Source organism: Ranitomeya imitator, chromosome 4 (assembly GCF_032444005.1).
Source record: "Ranitomeya imitator isolate aRanImi1 chromosome 4, aRanImi1.pri, whole genome shotgun sequence".
NCBI classification, from domain to species: domain Eukaryota; kingdom Metazoa; phylum Chordata; class Amphibia; order Anura; family Dendrobatidae; genus Ranitomeya; species Ranitomeya imitator.
Window position 1 is genome coordinate 37,305,766 of NC_091285.1, and position 23,790 is coordinate 37,329,555.

At 41.5% G+C, this 23,790-nt stretch overlaps 1 long non-coding RNA gene across 1 annotated transcript in view; it reads left to right on the forward strand.

The window, feature by feature from the left end:
- Positions 1–23,790, forward strand: part of LOC138673926 (uncharacterized) — a 65,455-nt gene that overhangs the window by 9,821 nt on the left and 31,844 nt on the right. Inside the window, exon 2 of the long non-coding RNA XR_011320373.1 lies at positions 16,671–16,723. This is a non-coding gene — a long non-coding RNA (uncharacterized lncRNA). The remainder of the gene's footprint in view (positions 1–16,670; positions 16,724–23,790) is intronic.

Sequence of the window (23,790 nt, forward strand, 5' to 3'; positions counted from 1 at the left end):
TGTATATTACCTGTGTGAACAGCGCAGTGTGCGCGCTGTTAGGATTCTCTGGTGCCGGGAGTGTGTAGGCAAGTGACTGCAAGAATGCGATTTGCACGACTCTGCTTAACCCCTTTACCCCCAAGGGTGGTTTGCACGTTAATGACCAGGCCAATTTTTACAATTCTGACCACTGTCCCTTTATGAGGTTATAACTCCGAAACGCTTCAACGGATCCTGGTGATTCTGACATTGTTTTCTCGTGACATATTGTACTTCATGATAGTGGTAAAATTTCTTTGATAGTACCTGCGTTTATTTGTGAAAAAAACGGAAATTTGGCGAAAATTTTGAAAATTTCGCAATTTTCAAACTTTGAATTTTTATGCAATTAAATCACAGAGATATGTCACACAAAATACTTAATAAGTAACATTTCCCACATGTCTCCTTTACATCAGCATAATTTTGGAACCAATTTTTTTTTTTGTTAGGGAGTTATAAGGGTTAAAAGTTGACCAGCAATTTCTCATTTTTACAACACCATTTTTTTTTAGGGACCACGTCTCATTTGAAGTCATTTTGAGGGGTCTATATGATAGAAAATGCCCAAGTGTGACACCATTCTAAAAACTGCACCCCTCAAGGTGCTCAAAACCACATTCAAGAAGTTTATTAACCCTTCAGGTGTTTAATAGGAATTTTTGGAATGTTTAAATAAAAATGAACATTTAACTTTTTTACACAAAAAATTTACTTCAGCTCCAATTTGTTTTATTTTACCAAGGGTAACAGGAGAAATTGGACCCAAAAAGTTGTTGTCCAATTTGTCCTGAGTACGCTGATACCCCATATGTGGCAGTAAACCACTGTTTGGGCGCATGGGAGAGCTCGGAAGGGAAGGAGCGCTATTTGACTTTTCAATGCAAACTTGACAGGAATTGAGATGGGACGCCATGTTGCGTTTGGAGAGCCACTGATGTGCCTAAACATTGAAACCCCCCACAAGTGACACCATTTTGGAAAGTAGACCCCCTAAGGAACTTATCTGGATGTGTGGTGAGCACTTTGACCCACCAAGTGCTTCACAGAAGTTTATAATGCAGAACCGTAAAAATAAAAAATCATATTTTTTCACAAAAATTATATTTTTGCCCCCAATTTTTTATTTTTCCAAGGGTAAGAGAAGAAATTGGACCTCAAAAGTTGTTGTCCAATTTGTCCTGAGTACGCTGATACCCCATATGTGGCAGTAAACCACTGTTTGGGCGCATGGGAGAGCTCGGAAGGGAAGGAGCGCAGTTTGACTTTTCAATGCAAAATTGACAGAAATTGAGATGGGACGCCATGTTGCGTTTGGAGAGCCACTGATGTGCCTAAACATTGAAACCCCCCACAAGTGACACCATTTTGGAAAGTAGACCCCCTAAGGAACTTATCTAGAGGTGTGGTGAGCACTTTGACCCACCAAGTGCTTCACAGAAGTTTATAATGCAGAACCGTAAAAATAAAAAATCATATTTTTTCACAAAAATTATATTTTTGCCCCCAATTTTTTATTTTTCCAAGGGTAAGAGAAGAAATTGGACCTCAAAAGTTGTTGTCCAATTTGTCCCGAGTACGCTGATACCCCATATGTGGCAGTAAACCACTGTTTGGGCGCATGGGAGAGCTCGGAAGGGAAGGAGCGCCGTTTGACTTTTCAATGCAAAATTGACAGGAATTGAGATGGGACGCCATGTTGCGTTTGGAGAGCCACTGATGTGCCTAAACATTGAAACCCCCCACAAGTGACACCATTTTGGAAAGTAGACCCCCTAAGGAACTTATCTAGAGGTGTGGTGAGCACTTTGACCCACCAAGTGCTTCACAGAAGTTTATAATGCAGAACCGTAAAAATAAAAAATCATATTTTTTCACAAAAATTATATTTTTGCCCCCAATTTTTTATTTTTCCAAGGGTAAGAGAAGAAATTGGACCTCAAAAGTTGTTGTCCAATTTGTCCCGAGTACGCTGATACCCCATATGTGGCAGTAAACCACTGTTTGGGCGCATGGGAGAGCTCGGAAGGGAAGGAGCGCCGTTTGACTTTTCAATGCAAAATTGACAGGAATTGAGATGGGACGCCATGTTGCGTTTGGAGAGCCACTGATGTGCCTAAACATTGAAACCCCCCACAAGTGACACCATTTTGGAAAGTAGACCCCCTAAGGAACTTATCTGGATGTGTGGTGAGCACTTTGACCCACCAAGGGCTTCACAGAAGTTTATAATGCAGAGCCATAAAAATAAAACAAAATTTTTTTCCCACAAAAATTATTTTTTAGCCCCCAGTTTTGTATTTTCCCTAGGGTAAGAGGAGAAATTGGACCACAAAAGTTGTTGTCCAATTTGTCCTGAGTACGCTGATACCCCATATGTGGGGGGGAACCACCGTTTGGGCGCATGGGAGGGTTCGGAAGGGAAGGAGCGCCATTTGGAATGCAGACTTAGATGGAATGGTCTGCAGGCGTCACATTGCGTTTGCAGAGCCCCTAATGTACCTAAACAGTAGAAACCCCCCACAAGTGACACCATTTTGGAAAGTAGACCCCCTAAGGAACTCATCTTGATGTGTTGTGAGAGCTTTGAACCCCCAAGTATTTCACTACAGTTTATAACGCAGAGCCATGCAAATAAAAAATATTTTTTTTTCCACAAAAATTATATTTTAGCCCCCAGTTTTGTATTTTTCCAAGGTTAGCAGGAGAAATTGGACCCTAAATGTTGTTGTCCAATTTGTCCTGAGTACGCTGATACCCGATATGTGGGGGGGAACCACCGTTTGGGCGCATGGGAGGGCTCGGAAGGGAAGGAGCATCATTTGGAATGCAGACTTAGATGGATTGGTCTGCAGGCGTCACATTGCGTTTGCAGAGCCCCTAATGTACCTAAACAGTAGAAACCCCCCACAAGTGACCCCATATTGGAAACTAGACCCCTCAATGAACTTATCTAGATGTGTTGTGAGAACTTTGAACCCCCAAGTGTTTCACTACAGTTTATAACGCAGAGCCGTGAAAATAAAAAATCTTTTTGTTTTCCCACAAAAATTATTTTTTAGCCCCCAGTTTTGTATTTTCCCAAGGGTAACAGGAGAAATTGGTCCACAAAAGTTGTTGTCCAATTTGTCCTGAGTACGCTGATACCCGATATGTGGGGGGGAACCACCGTTTGGGCGCATGGGAGGGCTCGGAAGGGAAGGAGCATCATTTGGAATGCAGACTTAGATGGATTGGTCTGCAGGCGTCACATTGCGTTTGCAGAGCCCCTAATGTACCTAAACAGTAGAAACCCCCCACAAGTGACCCCATATTGGAAACTAGACCCCTCAATGAACTTATCTAGATGTGTTGTGAGAACTTTGAACCCCCAAGTGTTTCACTACAGTTTATAACGCAGAGCCGTGAAAATAAAAAATCTTTTTGTTTTCCCACAAAAATTATTTTTTAGCCCCCAGTTTTGTATTTTCCCAAGGGTAACAGGAGAAATTGGTCCACAAAAGTTGTTGTCCAATTTGTCCTGAGTACGCTGATACCCCATATGTTGGGGTAAACCCCTGTTTGGGCACACAGGAGAGCTCGGAAGGGAAGGAGCACTGTTTTACTTTTTCAACGCAGAATTGGCTGGAATTGAGATCGGACGCCATGTCGTGTTTGGAGAGCCCCTGATGTGCCGAAACAGTGGAAACCCCCCAATTATAACTGAAACCCTAATCTAAACACACCCCTAACCCTAATTCCAACGGTAACCCTAACCACACCTCTAACCCTGACACACCCCTAACCCTAATCCCAACCCTATTCCCAACTGTAAATGTAATCTAAACCCTAACCCTAACTTTAGCCCCAACCCTAACTGTAGCCCCAACCCTAACCCTAACCCTAATCCTAGCCCTAACCCTAGCCCTAACCCTAACCCTAGCCCTAACCCTAGCCCTAACCCTAGCCCTAACCCTAGCCCTAGCCCTAACCCTAGCCCTAACCCTAGCCCTAACCCTAGCCCTAACCCTAACCCTAGCCCTAACCCTAGCCCTAACCCTAGCCCTAACCCTAGCCCTAGCCCTAACCCTAGCCCTAACCCTAGCCCTAATGGGAAAATGGAAATAAATACATTTTTTTTTATTTTTCCCTAACTAAGGGGGTGATGAAGGGGGGTTTGATTTACTTTTATAGCGAGTTTTTTAGCGGATTTTTATGATTGGCAGCCGTCACACACTGAAAGACCCTTTTTATTGCAAAAAATATTTTTTGCAATACCACATTTTGAGAGCTATAATTTTTCCATATTTTGGTCCACAGAGTCATGTGAGGTCTTGTTTTTTGCGGGACGAGTTGACGTTTTTATTGAAAACATTTTTGGGCACGTGACATTTTTTTATCGCTTTTTATTCCGATTTTTGTGAGGAAGAATGACCAAAAGCCAGCTATTCATGAATTTCTATTGGGGGAGGCGTTTATACCGTTCCGCGTTTGGTAAAATTGATAAATCAGTTTTATTCTTCGGGTCAGTACGATTACAGCGATACCTCATTTATATCATTTTTTTATGGTTTGGTGCTTTTATACGATAAAAACTATTTTACAGAAAAAATAATTATTTTTGCATCGCTTTATTCTCAGGACTATAACTTTTTTATTTTTTTGCTGATGATGCTGTATGGCGGCTCTTTTTTTGCGGGACAATATGACGCTTTCAGCGGTACCATGGTTATTTATATCTGTCCTTTTGATCGCGTGTTATTCCACTTTTTGTTCGGCGGTATGATAATAAAGCGTTGTTTTTTGCCTCGTTTTTTTTTTTTTTTTCTTACGGTGTTTACTGAAGGGGTTAACTAGTGGGCCAGTTTTATAGGTCGGGCCGTTACGGACGCGGCGATACTAAATATGTGTACTTTTATTGGTTTTTTTTTTTTATTTAGATGAAGAAATGTATTTATGGGAATAATATTTTTTTTTTTTTTTCATTATTTTGGAATATTTTTTTTTATTTTTTTTACACATTTGGAAATTTTTTTTTTTACTTTTTTACTTTGTCCCAGGGGGGGACATCACAGATCAGTGATCTGACAGTTTGCACAGCACTCTGTCAGATCACTGATCTGATAGGAGTGCAGGCTGCTTCACAGTGCCTGCTCTGAGCAGGCTCTGTGAAGCCACCTCCCTCCCTGCAGGACCCGGATCCGCGGCCATCTTGGATCCGGGGCTCGAGCAGGGAGGGAGGTGAGGAGACCCTCGCAGCAACGCGATCACATCGCGTTGCTGCGGGGGGCTCAGGGAAGCCCGCAGGGAGCCCCCTCCCTGCGCGGTGCTTCCCTGTACCGCCGGCACATCGCGATCATCTTTGATCGCGGTGTGCCAGGGGTTAATGTGCCGGGGGCGGTCCGTGACCGCTCCTGGCACATAGTGCCGGATGTCAGCTGCGATAAGCAGCTGACACCCGGCCGCGATCGGCCGCGCTCCCCCCGTGAGCGCGGCCGATCGGCTATGACGTACTATCCCGTCCAGGGTCAGATAAGCCCAGGGCACCTCGACGGGATAGTACGTCTAAGGTCACAGAGGGGTTAATACAAGTCAATTGATCAGGGTTGGATATTTCTAATTGGAATGTGGACAGAAGTATGTAAATCACCAGTTTACAGCACCAGAGAATCCTGACAGCGTGCAATGTACATCCTGTGAGGATTCATAAGTCTGCCGTCACATAGAGTGGACAACCTGTTTAAAACAACAAGGTATACTACACACTGCAATATTGCGCATCCATTTTCAAAGATGCCCCGATCTGAAGCGAACTCCTGCTGACAGGTCTACCGGTAAGTGCTCGACATAGAATAGCACACCATCAGAGATGTGTGTAAAAGGTGGTTTGATGGTGGGCTCATTTCATCAGATAAGCCAGCCCCCTTCTTTGTTTATATATTGGTTATGATGTAGAAGGTGTCTGGCTTAGCTATTGAAATAAGCCAGTCAGCCAGCCCCTTCAAACACAGCACTGATGATGAGATGGCACCGAAAGCACTGTCCTGTTTTGAGTACAAGCAGGACATAAGTTGTAAGATGTCGGAGCCAGCACTGATATCGTTAAATCGGCGCACCTTTAAGTTTATTATACATTTGTAGAAATGTTAAATGAGTTGTCCCAACTTAGCAAGTCATCACATATCCACAGGATAGGGGATATTTTTCTGATCAATGGTGGTCCCGTCCGTCATTGGGACCACTACTGACCGGTACTTTGACATGTGCTCCATCGTTCCATTAAAGTGTGCTCCATTACTATTGCCAGATTTCAACACTTGACCCTTAGACTATGAATGGAAAGGTGGTGGCCATGCAAGGTTGGTCATCATTCCATTCTAACAAGACCGCCCAGAGCCCGAGATCAGGAGGGGGTCTTAGCAATCAGCAAATTATCTCCCAGGCCTGTGGATAAGTTGGGACAACCTCTTTAAGATCAACGAATCCTCATTGAACTACGCTTGTGTAAGCTTGTCTGGTAGTGATAAGGTTAAGGAAAAGTTGTATGCTTAGGAGAAGAACAATAGATTATGTTCCCGGAGCTGTTCTCATCCTTTCCCTCTCTCTAACTGCTTTCTGCTTTGTCTAGCAGTTCTATGTCCCTCTAATTCAGGTGCCATCTGGGCACTGTCACGTCAAGCTTCGGTCTGCAGATTTTTGGCTGGGGAACTTCATGCCCTGCTGAGTAGGTGAAGCTGTGAAATATAAAGAGCTTCTCCAACATCCCGAGGATTCCCTGATCCCCAGTGATCCATCTGCTGTAGGAGGAAATGTTTCTGACTTCAACGGAGGGAGAGGAGCTCATGTGGGGAAGGATCATTACCTGTCAATCATCAATCATCCCATGGCATAGTGCAACAGAAATCATGCTGAAGAAGAACAGATAACGGCTGACTCTACAGGATGGAGACAACCTCTGCCAAATGGAGACAACCGAACCGCTACAAAAGCTCCCCCTGAGCATCACAGAAACATATCAGATGCACTGGTCATTCTTGTCTCATCCCTGACATTTTACATAAAATTTTCCGATATCCTACACAGTTCATTCTCGAAAACTTCATTTTCGGCAAAACTTGAAATCTGAGATTTTTTCGAGATGAGCAAATCAAAATTTGTGTCCAATTTCTAGTATTTCTCTGAACGTTTTGCGATTTTGTTTTGTATGAATCGCCTAAAATGGTAGCTATGATATTACATATTGCAGGAGATTAAATTAATCAAAAAAAGTATCACATTATCACATGACCTCTGGCAGTCTTTCCCATAATGCCTTACAGCTATTACATCACATGAAGGATTATCGTAGCCTGTATAAAAGCAGAGGCAGGAAATGCAGTAGCCATTTTGTGGTAAATCTGGATAGTGAGAAAACGTCCCAGCTTCGTCATAGAGATACATTGGGAATGCCATAAAACGCAGAACAATCTGTACAGATAGTGTGTGACAGCACCGCAGTGAAGAAGATTAGTATTTGATGAAGAGACAAGAGAATCATACACATTGTAGAATTAGGGGATTTGGAGTGATTTCGATTTTTATCAAGTCTATTCACCATTACCATCCATTGGCTGTGACACAGAAGGGGGGGTGGCTTAATTATAGCAATCAGCAGTTGACCCTGTTCACACATTGTTCCATCTATCAAGGACACCTCAGTACAGAAATAGATGAACAGAGTGGATTATGCCTAATTTGATATTTAATTGATCCTGCAAAAGGGAGAAAAGATACCGTGCAATGTTTCGACCTATACAAATGACCTATCCTTGAGATAGGTAATCAGATCAGTAAAGGTCTGTCACCTGGCAACCCTTCCCATTACTGTTACTAGTTTCTTTGTTGGTCAATGTAAGAATGAAATGGAACTGAGCTGAACAGCTGCGTTCAAAATGTAACAGCCACTGCCTGGTACTGCAGATCAGCTCCTGTTCTCTAGAATAGGAACTGATGCCTCTTCACCCACTTATCAATCACTTCTTTCCCTAAAGTAATAATTCACGCTCTAAAACTTTCCAAATCTGTCTACAGTTCTGTCTTCAGTGAAGGATCAAATAACACCTGCTTCCTGTAGAAGTCTATGGAGATGGGAGCAGCTAAAAGAAGAAAAAAGAAGGACACACATAGAAAAGCTACTGAGGCTTCTAGTGATTTGGGCCGCTAAATACAATTTGACAGCTTCTTGGATGAATGTGAGTTTTGTGGGTGTTAGAAAACACTATCTACAAAAATGTATAGTGCTTGGTGTAAAGTTTTCTGCAGGATGGATAATGGTTTGGGGATTTCCAATAATGGTCCGGGTCAAAAGTAGACAGTTATTGCTCTTATTTTACTCCCACTTCCCTCCCACCCCCGAGTATTCCAATTTATTTAATGCAAATTTTTATGATCCTTATCAAGGGGGTGTTGAGAATGTTGTATCACCTGCTTTTACTTCCTCATTATTATTATTATTATTATTATTATTTATTTATATAGCACCATTGATTCCATGGTGCTGTACATGAGAAGGGGTTACATACAAATTACAGTAAGAAAACTAACAATTACAGACTGATACAGAGGGGCGAGGACCCTGCCCTTGCGGGCTTACATTCTACAGGATGGTAGGGGAGGAGACAGTAGGTCGGGGGTTGCAGGAGCTCCGGTGTTGGTGAGGCGGTAGCTCCGGTAGTGGTGAGAAGGCAGCGGTGTCAGTGCAGGCTGTAAGCTTTCCTGAAGAGGTGGGTTTTCAGGTTCCGTCTGAAGGATCTGAGTGTGGTTGATAGTCGGACGTGTTGAGGCGTGGAATTCCAGAGGATGGGGGATATTCGGGAGAAGTCTTGGAGGCGGTTGGGTGGGGAGCAAATAAGTGTGAAGGACAGAAGGAGAGCCGGAGATTACGTGAGGGAAGATATCGGGAGATTAATCCTCATTCTGATTGTCCTCTGTTAAAACTCCCTTTTAAGGAGATCATCTCCATTTATTGAACTGTCTTCTACAGAGAGGATGTTGCATGACACACAGGATTCAAGGACAAACCACGAAGTTGTGCATAACCTCATGGGTCAAATTTATGAACTTAGACTGTGTGTTCTAATAGCATGCCAAATTTATCTCATCGGTCCACACTGGTGGTGGATGCATCTTTAGACTTGTCTGTCTAACTACCTCTTGGTTGACATTCTCTTGGCCAAAATTGTTGCACCAAAATCTTGGCGAACATCTTTGCATTTAAAGTCACACCTCTTCCTAGATTAGCCACTCCCACCCCATGAAGATACAGCCATGTCAATGTAGGCGGAAGCAATGTTTCAAATAGATAATATATAGTTTGAAAACTAATTGCATCAAAATGTTCCACAATTTGGCCCATTTTGCACCACAGTTGCGGAGACTAACAATAGTAAATCTCCACCTTTGATTCAGTTTTGTCTGGTGTGCTCCTTTAAGTCAACTAATGTTATAAACCTTGTCTGCTACATGTCATGGAAAACTAACACTACACATTACAGCATACCCACTGCCAAACATGGTAGTGGCAGCATCATGCTGTGGGGGTACTTTTTTTCAGCAGGGACAGGGAAGCTGGTCAGGGTTGATGGGAAGATGGATGGAGCTAAATACAGGGCAATTCTGGAGGAAAACCTGTTAAAGGTTGCAAAACACTTGAGAATGGGGCATAGGTTCACCTTCCAGCAGGACAACGACCCTAAACATCCTGCCAGAACTACAATGGAATGGTTTAGATCAAAGCATATTCATATGCTTGAATGGCGCAGTCACAGTCCTTACAAAACCAGGAAAGGACAATAAAGCACTAGTAACTTAGTAGTCAGTGGTTGCAATTGGGCTACTATACAACTGTTTTCCTCATTATCCCTTGGCCTTAACTTATGACATCCTATTTGGGCGCCACATGTGGACTTGCCATGGAATCATAGAGTCATAGAATGTTAGAGTTGGAAGGGACCTCCAGGGTCATCGTGTCCAACCCCCTGCTCAATTCAGGACTCACTAAACCATCTCAGACAGATGTGGCTATTCCACAATCCTGAAATATGAGAGACAAACATGCACAAATATATATCTATATACACACAATGGCAGCAAGAGACCTATAGGATAATGCCATCAACACAACAATGTTCAAACAGGCGGCCCAGGTTCCCGAGGAAGACCATCATCCTCATAGGGTACAGCTGTTTTAAACATTATTTTCATTTCTTAATCCTCTAATTTAGTACACCACGTAAACTGTTTTATTTTATTTTTTTTACAGACGGTCTATTTTAGTCTATTCTCCGCTATTGACTTTTCAGTTTTGTCATTATGTTCTTCATTTTAAAGGTCACCTTTTATGAGTCATTAATACTGTGAAATATGTTTTTCCTTCCCTGTGCGTTTATCTAATGATAAATCCATACTAATTTATTAGGAGTTTTGTGCAGGTTTGATTATTTTCTGATGTATTAAAGGTCTTTGGTTCGAGATTAGGAATTTTTAGATTTTTGACCTTTTTTCACTAAGTGTAAAAAAACTCCAAAAACAAAATAAAAAATATATGTCCAGCAATTCCCAGCGCAGAGAAACACACATGAGCAGCTATCTGTCTAGTTGATCTCCTGTATGAAGCTGCTTTGCCATCCATAGGTGTCCATACCTAAGTTAAGCCCCATTCCTCAGCAGTCGTAAACCTGAAAAATTAGTATTTTTATAATGCTGCATGGCAGAGAATCATCAACTTCTTATTCCAGTCTGCATTACTTGTTCCTCAGGGGTCTTGTGCTATCGTAGGTCCTGAAAGTGTCTTTGAGACAGGAATCAATGTGTTATTTCCTATCACCAAAAAAACCCCCCTAGAGTGATTCGACTTTCTACCATTTTGGTAAGGGACACATTAGCAGGAGTTTTTCGAGCCATTAACCCCTTAATCCCATATGACGTACTATCCCGTCGAGGTGCCCTGGGAATTAATTCCCAGTGATGGGATAGTATGTCATATGCGATCGGCCGCGCTCACGGGGGGAGCGCGGCCGATCACGGCCGGGTGTCAGCTGCCTATCGCAGCTGACATCCGGCACTATGTGCCAGGAGCGGTCACGGACCGCTCCCGGCACATTAACCCCCGGCACACCGCGATCAAAGATGATCGCGATGTGCCGGCGGTATAGGGAAGCTTCCCGCAGGGAGGGGGCTCCCTGCGGGCTTCCCTGAGCCCCCCGCAGCAACGCGATGTGATCTTACCTCCCTCCCTGCTTCTTCCAGGCCCGGAACATAAAAAAATATAAATGAGGTATCGCTGTAATCGTACTGACCCAAAGAATAAAACTGCATTATCAATTTTACCAAACACGGAACGGTATAAACGCCTCCCCCAAAAGAAATTCATGAATAGCTGGTTTTTGGTCATTCTGCCTCACAAAAATCGGAATAAAAAGCGATCAAAAAATGTGACGTGCCCAAAAATGTTACCAATAAAAACGTCAACTCGTCCCGCAAAAAACAAGACCTCACATGACTCTGTGGACCAAAATATGGAAAATTTATAGCTCTCAAAATGTGGTAACGCAAAAAAAATTTTTTGCAATAAAAAGCTTCTTTCAGTGTGTGACAGCTGCCAATCATAAAAATCCGCTAAAAAACCCGCTATAAAAGTAAATCAAACCCCCCTTCATCACCCCCTTAGTTAGGGAAAAATAAAAAAAATGTATTTATTTCCATTTTCCCATTAGGGCTAGGGTTAGGGCTAGGGTTAGGGTTGGGGCTAGGGTTAGGGCTAGGGTTAGGGTTAGGTCTAGGGTTAGGGTTAGGGTTGGGCTAGGGTTAGGGCTAGGGTTAGGGCTAGGGTTAGGGCTAGGGTTAGGGCCAGGGTTAGGGTTAGGGTTGGGGCTAGGGTTAAGGCTACCGTTAGGGTTGGGGCTAAAGTTAGGGTTAGGGTTGGGGCTAAAGTTACGGTTAGGGTTTAGATTAGATTTACGGTTGGGAATAGGGTTGGGATTGGGGTTAGGGGTGTGTCAGGGTTAGAGGTGTGGTTAGGGTTACTGTTGGGATTAGGGTTAGGGGTGTGTTTGGATTAGGGTTTCAGTTATAATTGGGGGGTTTCCACTGTTTAGGCACATCAGGGGCTCTCCAAACGCGACATGGCGTCCGATCTCAATTCCAGCCAATTCTGCGTTGAAAAAGTAAAACAGTGCTCCTTCCCTTCCGAGCTCTCCCGTGTGCCCAAACAGGGGTTTACCCCAACATATGGGGTATCAGCGTACTCAGGACAAATAGGACAACAACCTTTGGGGTCCAATTTCTCCTGTTACCCTTGGGAAAATACAAAACTGGGGGCTAAAAAATACTTTTTGTGGAAAAAAAAAAAGATTTTTTTATTTTCACGGCTCTGCGTTATAAACTGTAGTGAAACACTTGGGGGTTCAAAGTTCTTACAACACATCTAGATAAGTTCCTTGGGGGGTCTAGTTTACAAAATGGGGTCACTTGTGGGGGGCTTCTACTGTTTAGGTACATTAGGGGCTCTGCAAACGCAATGTGACGCCTGCAGACCATTCCATCTAAGTCTGCATTCCAAATGGTGCTCCTTCCCTTCCGAGCCCTCCCATGCATCCAAACGGTGGTTCCCCCCACATATGGGGTATCAGCGCACTCAGGACAAATTGGACAACAACTTTTGGGGTCCAATTTCTCCTGTTACCCTCGGGAAAATACAAAACTGGGGGCCGAAAAATAATTTTTGTGGGAAAAAATGTTTGTTTTATTTTTACGGCTCTGCATTATAAACTTCTGTGAAGCCCTTGGTGGGTCAAAGCGCTCACCACACACCTAGATAAGTTCCTTAGGGGGTCTACTTTCCAACATGGTGTCACTTGTGGGGGGTTTCTACTGTTTAGATACATTAGGGGCTCTGCAAACGCAATGTGACGCCTGCAGACCATTCCATCTAAGTCTGCATTCAAAATGGCGCTCCTTCCCTTCCGAGCCCTTCCATGCGTCCAAACGGTGGTTCCCCCCCACATATGGGGTATCAGCGCACTCAAGACAAATTGGACAACAACTTTTGGGGTCCAATTTCTCCTGCTACCCTCGGGAAAATACAAATCTGGGGGCTAAAAAAATAATTTTTGTGGGAAAAAATTTTTGTTTTATTTTTACGGCTCTGCATTATAAACTTCTGTGAAGTCCTTGGTGGGTCAAAGCGCTCAAAACACATCTAGATAAGTTCCTTAGGGGGTCTACTTTCCAAAATGGTGTCACTTGTGGGGGGTTTCAATGTTTAGGCACATCAGTGGCTCTCCAAACGCAACATGGGGTCCCATCTCAATTCCTGTCAATTTTGCATTGAAAAGTCAAATGGCGCTACTTCCCTTCCGAGCTCTCCCATGCGCTCAAACAGTGGTTTACCCCCACATATGGGGTATCAGCGTACTCAGGACAAATTGTACAACAACTTTTGGGGTCCAATTTCTTCTCTTACCCTTGGGAAAATAAAAAATTGGGGGTGAAAAGATAATTTTTGTGAAAAAATATGATTTTTTATTTTTACGGTTCTACATTATAAACTTCTGTGACGCACTTGGTGGGTCAAAGTGCTCACCACACCTCTAGATAGGTTCCTTAGGGGGTCTACTTTCCAAAATGGTGTCACTTGTGGGGGGTTTCAATGTTTAGGCACATCAGTGGCTCTCCAAACGCAACATGGGGTCCCATCTCAATTCCTGTCAATTTTGCATTGAAAAGTCAAATGGCGCTACTTCCCTTCCGAGCTCTCCCATGCGCTCAAACAGTGGTTTACCCCCACATATGGGGTATCAGCGTACTCAGGACAAATTGTACAACAACTTTTGGGGTCCAATTTCTTCTCTTACCCTTGGGAAAATAAAAAATTGGGGGTGAAAAGATAATTTTTGTGAAAAAATATGATTTTTTATTTTTACGGTTCTACATTATAAACTTCTGTGACGCACTTGGTGGGTCAAAGTGCTCACCACACCTCTAGATAGGTTCCTTAGGGGGTCTACTTTCCAAAATGGTGTCACTTGTGGGGGGTTTCAATGTTTAGGCTTATCAGTGGCTCTCCAAACGCAACATGGGGTCCCATCTCAATTCCTGTCAATTTTGCATTGAAAAGTCAAATGGCGCTACTTCCCTTCCGAGCTCTCCCATGCGCCCAAACAGTGGTTTACCCCCACATATGGGGTATCAGCGTACTCAGGACAAATTGTACAACAACTTTTGGGGTCCAATTTCTTCTCTTACCCTTGGGAAAATAAAAAATTGGGGGTGAAAAGATAATTTTTGTGAAAAAATATGATTTTTTATTTTTACGGTTCTACATTATAAACTTCTGTGACGCACTTGGTGGGTCAAAGTGCTCACCACACCTCTAGATAGGTTCCTTAGGGGGTCTACTTTCCAAAATGGTGTCACTTGTGGGGGGTTTCAATGTTTAGGCACATCAGTGGCTCTCCAAACGCAACATGGCGTCCCATCTCAATTCCTGTCAATTTTGCATTGAAAAGTCAAACGGCGCTCCTTCCCTTCCGAGGTCTCCCATGCGCCCAATCAGTGGTTTATCCCCACATATGGGGTATCAGCGTACTCAGGACAAATTGTACAACAACTTTTGGGGTCCAATTTCTTCTCTTACCCTTGGGAAAATAAAAAATTGGGGGCGAAAAGATAATTTTTGTGAAAAAATATGATTTTTTATTTTTACGGTTCTGCATTATAAACTTCTGTGAAGCACTTGGTGGGTCAAAGTGCTCACCACACCTCTAGATAAGTTCCTTAGGGGGTCTACTTTCCAAAATGGTGTCACTTGGTGTTTCAATGTTTAGGCACATCAGGGGCTACCCAAACGCAACATGGCATCCCATCTCAATTCCAGTCAATTTTGCATTGAAAAGTCAAATGGCGCTCCTTCGCTTCCGAGCTCTCTCATGCGCCCAAACAGTGGTTTACCCCCACACATGGGGTATCGGCGTGCTCAGGACAAATTGTACAACAACTTTTGGGGTCCATTTTCTCCTGTTACCCTTGGTAAAATAAAACAAATTGGAGCTGAAGTAAATTTTTTGTGAAAAAAAGTTAAATGTTCATTTTTATTTAAAAATTGTGAAGCACCAGAAGGGTTAATAAACTTCTTGAATATGGTTTTGAGCACCTTGAGGGGTGCAGTTTTTAGAATGGTGTCACACTTGGGTATTTTCTATCATATAGACCCCTCAAAATGACTTCAAATGAGATGTGGTCGCTAAAAAAAAATGGTGTTGTAAAAATGAGAAATTGCTGGTCAACTTTTAACCCTTATAACTCCCTAACAAAAAAAATGTTGGTTCCAAAATTGTGCTGATGTAAAGTAGACATGTGGGAAATGTTACTTATTAAGTATTTTGTGTGACATATCTCTGTGATTTAATTGCATAAAAATTCAAAGTTGGAAAATTGCGAAATTTTCAAAATTTTCGCCAAATTTCCGTTTTTTCACAAATAAATGCAGGTAATATCAAATAAATTTTACCACTATCATGAAGTACAATATGTCCCGAGAAAACAATGTCAGAATCACTTGGATCCGTTGAAGCGTTCCAGAGTTATAACCTCATAAAGGGACAGTGGTCAGAATTGTAAAAATTGGCCCGGTCACTAACGTGCAAACCACCCATGGGGCTTAAGGGGTTAAAAAATTCCATTTTTAACCAATATCTGACCTAAAGCCACTTTTTACTTAACACATTTATAAAATTGTGTATGCTATATAGAGAATAGACATTTTATTGGTTGTGATCTAGCTCATTATAGTTCCGCCATGTCCCATCCACTCTCTAGGTGAGGTCATAACCCCAAGAATACAACCCATTTCACACCCCGTAAACTTGTGGTGGCCATAAAAACAAAATCCAACCATTAATGAAAATCAATGACAGTAATCATTATGTTTATTGAAGTGAAGTAATTGGTTGAGATTGTACCTGCAATGGTGAAATGAGGACTGGCTTTTGGTCCTTGTGATGATGATAGCTTCTCCAATAAGTTTTATCGGGGGACTAGTTCGGGGGTCCAAAATGGAAAACGCCTCTAATCAAGACACATTGACTTACCCTGATCTCACGATAGGAATCTTTCAAGGAGAACACCTTCATTAAAATAAGGCCAAGTCCCAATTACCAGCTGATCACGGATGAATCACTGGCTGAGTCACTCTATGCAAATAATAGATCGTCTTGTACTCGTAACTGTACTGAAAGCCTGGAGATACATTCAGCAGAGCTTAGGTGTATATAAAGACATTTCAACGTCCTTAGATAAAAATGTCCCAGGATTCAGACATATGTTGATTTCACCAAAAACAATAGTGCAGTTATCGTCAAAGTTGACATAAGTTGCCATAGTAGAGCATAACTTGCAATACCACTTTTAGCCACCAGGGAAAGTGGATCTATGAACTGAACAAGGCAGACAAGATTAATGCTGGAAAGATTCTAAACTACACAGCCAAAAGGGAAACATCATCAGAAAATGACCTTTAGTTTCAATTATTTTTTTGCATTACCTTCATTTTTTTTTTACGTCGTAATTTTTTTTATATCAAGATCTTTATTGAAAAAAATTTTTTTTTAGACTTATAATTTTTGTCCTTTCAGGAACAGTTTTTCAGCAGGTTCTTTATCAGCAGAGGCAGGATTGCAATGAAAAGGTAAGACCTCTGTGAAATGCTGATGCAGTATGAAAAACTGGGAAGACAATAGTGCAGTAGGCTCTTATCTGGGTTATCTGGGTTGAAATTGTGATGAAAGATGAAAAATTGTTCACCTGGTTTGGGTTGTGCATCCACAATCACAGATGTCGCTTGAAAAATGGCTGCTGCAGGCCCACAGGAAGGAAGATGAATGCTTTTGAGGAAGGAAGGGTGTAACGACACAGCATTTAATTTTAATTATGACAGACGTTTATTTTCAGTAGATCAGGAGACATAGGCCATTGTTCATATGAGCCTGAAAGTTGACTCTTGAATTGATTATTGTGTTGAATGGAGAGTTGTAGACGAATGGAGCCAGAAATTTGATCAAGTACAAATGGGATTTATTGTCAACGCATTTCGAATTTACACCAAACTTCTTCTTCAGGACAGACGACAGACCCACATTTGGAAGCACAAGTTGAACCCATTCTTTGCTCAAAAGCATGTACGCTGCTGATAACACAGCATCCACCAATCACAGTAGCCGATGTCACAGCTGATCCTGCTTCTCCTCCCCCATTTAACACACTCATTAGATGCTTCTATACAAAAGATAGGATTGCTGCTAATGTACATGTAAAAGTCCTGAAACAACAGGAAGATATAGTCTAAAGGAACACAGTGGCCTGTGTGAACATGGAAATAATTCTATTTTTTTTTTTAATACAGATTGGGATATGAACAATTACAAATTGCCAAAAATTAATAAAATAAAAGAAATTTAACACAAAAAAAGCTAATTTAAATAAGTCATTTTCTGATAATTACTGACAATCTAACATCACCAGTACATATATACATAGCAGTCAATCGTTTAACCAGACTATCGTACCCCTGCATGATTTATAAGGTGCACACATCCTCCTAGCTGAATTTTTGGCTTTTCTCCCTTCGTAAGAAATATGCTATTTAACTATCTACCATGGCCAGAGCTGAATCTCTCCATACATCAATTTAGCACCAGAGTCATATAACCACCAGCACATTACATTTATCAGCAGAGGTTGAGATGAAATGATTAGGGGCAATCACTGGCAATTTATGGGCCAGGCCTGAGGTACAGAGATGATGTTAAATCAGACAAGGTCACATACAAATGTCCTATCTAACCATCATCCATATTGGCTCAGTTTACCATTATTGATTTATTTTATCTTGTGTACGCTTATTATAACCTGTAACCCGTGCAGATAATAACATTATATTAATGTAAATTGTCAGCTTTGGCCATTAGTTCTTAATCCTTTGATTTTAAATGCATCATAGACAAAACGTTTATTGAAAAAAGAAAAAATAGGAAATGCAAATTTAAAAAAAAATTATTATTTGGATAATATCCATTTCTCTATCTCACAAATTTCAGATCAGACTCTAAATCAAAGGCAAGTAGCTGCAGCAGAAGCCTCCCCCCTTTGGTCTGCTTGCAATAGGAGACCATAGGGGGCAAGCCCAACATTTCCCGGTATTGCCGATACAAGTGAGCAGTCATATTACTGCAAGTATGCAATTTGCATATATGTGGTCGTGTGTCGTCTAGTCCGGCTTCTCTCAATAGGAGTGAATACAGAGAAGCCGACCGCATCTAGTCGACATGTGACCGCTTGTATGTAAATTGCATGCATGTAGTTACGTGACCACTCGCTCGCATCGGCAATACAGGCGATCGAGACAACATGCACCTCGCAAGCTGTTACAATTCAGAAATCAGTAGTCACATAGAGAATAACTAATCCTTTAAAAACTTCAGAAGAATTCAAGAAGTAATTCTGAGTCAGTCTGTTCCTGTTAATATACATGTGCTCAATGGGAAATATCAGTCTAATATTAAGACTTGAGACCAAAGTCAAAATTTCAAGAGTATTGATTTTTAATATAGATATAAAGATATACAGTATATTAATTAAAAAAAATACAGCTAGCATAAAAATTGGATTCAAAACAATAAGTATTTTTTTGATAACACATTCTCTTTAAACAGTAAAAGTAAAGGTTAATTGTTCCCTCTTCTTCCAGGTCTGGGCCAGTCTCATTTCACTTTCAATGCAGAGGGGTCATAGGTCCCACAGCATTGTTTTCTTTATCTCTAGGTTACAGACACTTGAGGAAAACTAGCTCAGCTGTACTATGCGACCCTTTCCTTCTGACACAGTCTTGCTAGCCCACACTGTGGTAACCAGGCACTATGTTCTCCCTTATAGCCACTGATTCATTTTGAATGGTCTCTCAGTGTTTGGACTACTGGTCCGTCTTCCCGCCACAGGCGCTAATCTCTCTCTCTCTCCACTACCGGATCCAGACCCTTCCTGCTCAAATCAACACACAGCAATCTGCAGAGGGGAACAACTAGTCCAAGTGCACGCAAATCAGAGGGGAACATTGTCTCTTAAAGTTACAGTGTAATTCAGTTCTTAGCAGGGGCTGGCTACCCACATCAACATAGTTGTGAACCTAGTTACCTGGGTTAGAGGGTCTACTCAGTTGTGTTTTCACCCCAGTGCTGAGCTCATAGCTACAGCTCTGGTTAAGGTCCATCACAATTCTGTGGTCTTTTAAGTTTACAAGCATTTAACCCTGCAAGAACTCAACATCAGCTATGTGAAAAACAATGAAGGATGCAAGTCTCTACCTTTTTCTCAGCCGAAAGTACGGGCAACAAGTCAAGCACCAATCAGCAGCTGAACTGCAACCTGACAGTCAACAATGCCCTAAATCTAAGGAAATTCTGCAAGCACTAATCATTGGAGATGAACAAATCAATTTGATAAGAAACTAATTTGTAACAAATTTTTAAGAACTCCCTGAACCTGAGGAATTTAAACAATTAGCTATTTGCTTTGTGTGAGTCATTTACAAAAGCCGCCACCATTTGGCACATTGCAGAAGACTGCATCAGTCATAGAAGGCTCTCATGATTTGGGTGGCCTTTCCAATAATGTCCTGCAGCTATCACATCGTATTATATAGCACAGCCAGTTAGGTGGAACTATCATAGCCTGTATAAAAAGCAAAGTAGGGAATACAGCAGCCAATTTTTGGTGAATCTGGATAGTGAGAGGACATCAGAGCTCACAGCTTAGCCATAGAAATGGGAAGAGGAAGCGAAGAATGGTGATAGTGAAGATTAGTATGAAGAAGATTACTATGCAAGGAAAAGTGAATATTATCATATATTTTTCAGGACTATTGAAAGCTTTAGATTATTTTCTAATCATAGCGAATCATTTTAATGCATATCAAGTTTCCTGGGAAAATCTAGCTAAACTGGCTAATTCGAATTTCTAAAGATTCGCTTCTATTAAGAATTATTTCCACACTAAGACCACGTTCACACGTTCAGTATTTGGTCAGTATTTTACCTCAGTATTTATAAGCCAAAACCAAGAGCGGGTGAAAAATTCAGAAGTGGTGACGTGTTTTTATTATACTTTTCCACTGATAGTTCCACTCGTTAATGTGGCCTAAAAGAGAATATATCATCGGCAGATTGGCAACTACACCCTGATATCTTCCATTTTCTTTGCAGTTTACATTTGTAAATGCAGCACGGCACGGAAAAATAATTGATGACTGCTGAGCGAGGGTTCTAAGAGGGAAATGAAAAATCAATTCTGCAGTATTCAATGCTTCTGCTGTTATTGATTCCTTATGTGTTTTCTAAGAAACGTGTCCACCGGTCATCAGTTCTTGCATAGGAATTAATGATTCCAGAAGTGGGAGCTCCGACTTCTCATATCATTAGTCTTTCCTTGTTTATTTAGAAGAAATTCTTGTTTTACATTCATGAAACAAATTGACTTTTTATTAAGTACCAAGGCAAATATGAAAAATGAATATAAATTAGTACAACAGTATTAATAAAATTCAATTTAGAGCAATAAAGAACTAATATTTGAAGGGTAAGATTTGGTGACTTCAGAACACTCTGGTGACTTTGGTGACGTCCTCAATGAAGGACCCTACAGAACGATCAAACCCTTTGGCACTACTCATTGATTTCTGTCATAAGAACATGTAGGCTCTTTTCAAATTGCTTTTGGGATAGCCATTATGTATGCATGTTCAAGTACATCCCTGTATAAAGACGTATACAGGTTAAAAAACATATCCATGGCCATTGTCAATGAACAGGAGAAGTCCTGCGGTATTCACTGTATAAATATTTAAAAAAATCATGTCTGTCGAAGGCCACAGGCTCAAAAAGGCTACTTCACAAAGACTTGGCACAAGCCACTCCATCTAGCAGATCCCAGAGGAACCCCGACCTTCACCTCTAATCCCCTGTAAAGGGATTGGGTCTTAGAATGGGGTCCACTGAATTGCTTCCACAGAAGGGCTGTCAACTGGAGGAGAGAACCAGTGGCAGGAAGGATCACAGTGCAGGGTCAAAGCCAAGAGATAACGTCAGGGACAAAATTGTAAACTAGGCGAGTAGTTGAAAGTCAATCCAAGGTCAAAGGAGGGAATAATCAGGACAAAACACAAAAGCACAGAGAGATATACTGGGATAGCAGAGCTATTGACTGGCTGCAGGTTGAAAAACCTGTGGTATTCACTGTATGTTAGGGACTGTATAAATTTTAAAAAAAATGGCTTCTAGAGGCCACAGGTCAAAAGGCACAAGCCACTCCGTCTGGCGGCAAATCCCAGAGGAACCCTGACCTTCACCTTTAATCCCCTGTAAAGGGATCGGGTCCTAGAATGGGGTCCACTGAATTGCTTCCACAGAAGGGCTGTCAACTGGAGGAGAGAACCAGTGGCAGGAAGGATCGCAGTGCAGGGTCAAAGCCAAGAGATAACGTCAGGGACAAAATTGTAAACTAGGCGAGTAGTTGAAAGTCAAGCCAACGTCAAAGAATGGAATAATCAGGACAAAACACAAGAGCACAGAGAGATATACTGGGTTAGCAGAGCTATTGACTGGCTGCAGGTTGAAAAACCTGTGGTATTCACTGTATGTTAGGGACTGTATAAATTAAAAAAAAGTAATGGCTTCTAGAGGCTACAGGTCAAAAAGGCACAAGCCACTCCATCTAGCAGATCCCAGAGGAACCTCGACCTTCACCTATTAACCTCTGTAAAGGGATCAGGTCTTAGAATGGGGTCCACTGAATTGCTTCCTCAGAAGGGCTGTCAACTGGAGGAGCGAACCAGTGGCAGGAAAGATCACCATGCAGGGTCAAAGCCAAGAGATAATGTCAGGGACAAAATCGTAAAGCAAGTGGCTAGTCAAGTCAAGACGAGGTCAAAGAAGGGAATAATCAGGACAAAACGCAAGAGCACAGAGGGATGTACCATGATAGCAGAGCTATTGACTTTCAATGGGAACTGATTCTCAGGGGTTTAGATAGCAACTAGCCCAACCCAGGACTGACTGCCGAAAAAACTAGCAGAATTTAACCCCATAGTTGCTGGACCAGCCAGAGTCACAAATCCCTAACAAAACAACTGAACTGGCATGCCTACATACTTCATATATGAGTATTGGCACTTTTTTGGTTGGTACATCTTTTTTTACAATTGCCAACATGTTGATGTCATGCATTTTTCTTCTTCAGGTGTGAAAAAATGATGCAAACTAAAAATGCTTTAAAAAATACAAGTGTTAACAGTTTATCTTTATCAAATAACAAAATGCAAAGCGAACGAATAAAATAGCAACAAAGCATGAATTCTTCTAAGTGAACTTTTACTTACACTCAGCTTTTAAAGGAACTCGGTTGGAGGTTTTTTCAAATATCTTGGAGAACTGACCACAGATCTTCATTTTTCTACTCCAGTCGAAAACTTCTTCACAGTACTTTATACGTCGACAGGTTTTTCCAAAGTATATGTCGAATGTGCATAACAAATTGTGTTAATAAAGATTATGGAAAAAAAGGGTGTCAACTACAGAGAAACCCTTTCTTAAAGTAGATAAAGTACATAATATAAAATAAAAAAAATCACATCCCTCATGTACCAGCATTATCAGCCCTGTGTCTCCTGATAGCTGATAGGCTATAGCCCTCATCTTTCCTCAAAGGGAACAATTCCACCTGATGGCACTGTGAAGGCTGCACTGATTGGCTGCAGCGGTCTCGGGACCTAGCAATGATATATAACCACAGGTAGGCCCAGCATCAACATATCTGTAATGATGGCAATCCAAGAGGGAAGTATATTTGTATTTTTTTTTTTTTTACCAGGGACATATTACTATTTAAGAAGGGGTTTCCAGAAATGGACAACTCCTTTAAGTCAATGGCAGATTGGGCTGTACCAAAGGGGTTTGAGGTGTCCATCCCTGATTCACTTTGTATATCATCTAAATCTAAGATCACAGACCATGATAAAAAAAAATAATCAGTACAGGTATTAGAATTCACAATTCGACAATATATCATAGTATTTGTTATATGCCAGCTATACACCAAATCAGGTTTTATAAAGATAAAAGAAGCCAGCAGATACTGTAATGGGAAACTGTCAGTAGGATCAACTTTCCTAAACCATCTATGTAGACAGGCAGGTCTTAGAAATTTGAATAAAATGATACCCTGATATCTGCGATCCAATGTCTTATTCATGAGAAATCCATGTTTTTGTTAATATGTAAATGAGCTGTTAGGATCTATGGGCCGGACATAGATCTCTGCGAGAATCTGCCTCCAGAGCTTAATTTAAATAAAAGGTGACGTTACAAGTACCAATAAGATTGCAAGCCAGTGATTCTCGGGAGCAGTAAAGTTCATTTTCTCCCACTAGTCATGCTTTCAGTAAGGTGGCCAGAGAGCGGAATAACCCTATGTAGGTCATTTGTGGAGACACGGCAGGTTCCTTTTAAGTTATGATTCTCTAATGACTGATAAAATTATTTTGTTTCAGGAACCATTGGATGCCCAGCTCCTAAACCGCACAAAAGTTTCGATATTCTGACTCACAGAGATCCAGCTTTCCTATGTTGTAGACTTTTATAAATGTTTTATGAAGTCGTGTTCCTATTCTTTGGAGACAGCGAATATTTTAATGTTAAATATGTGTCT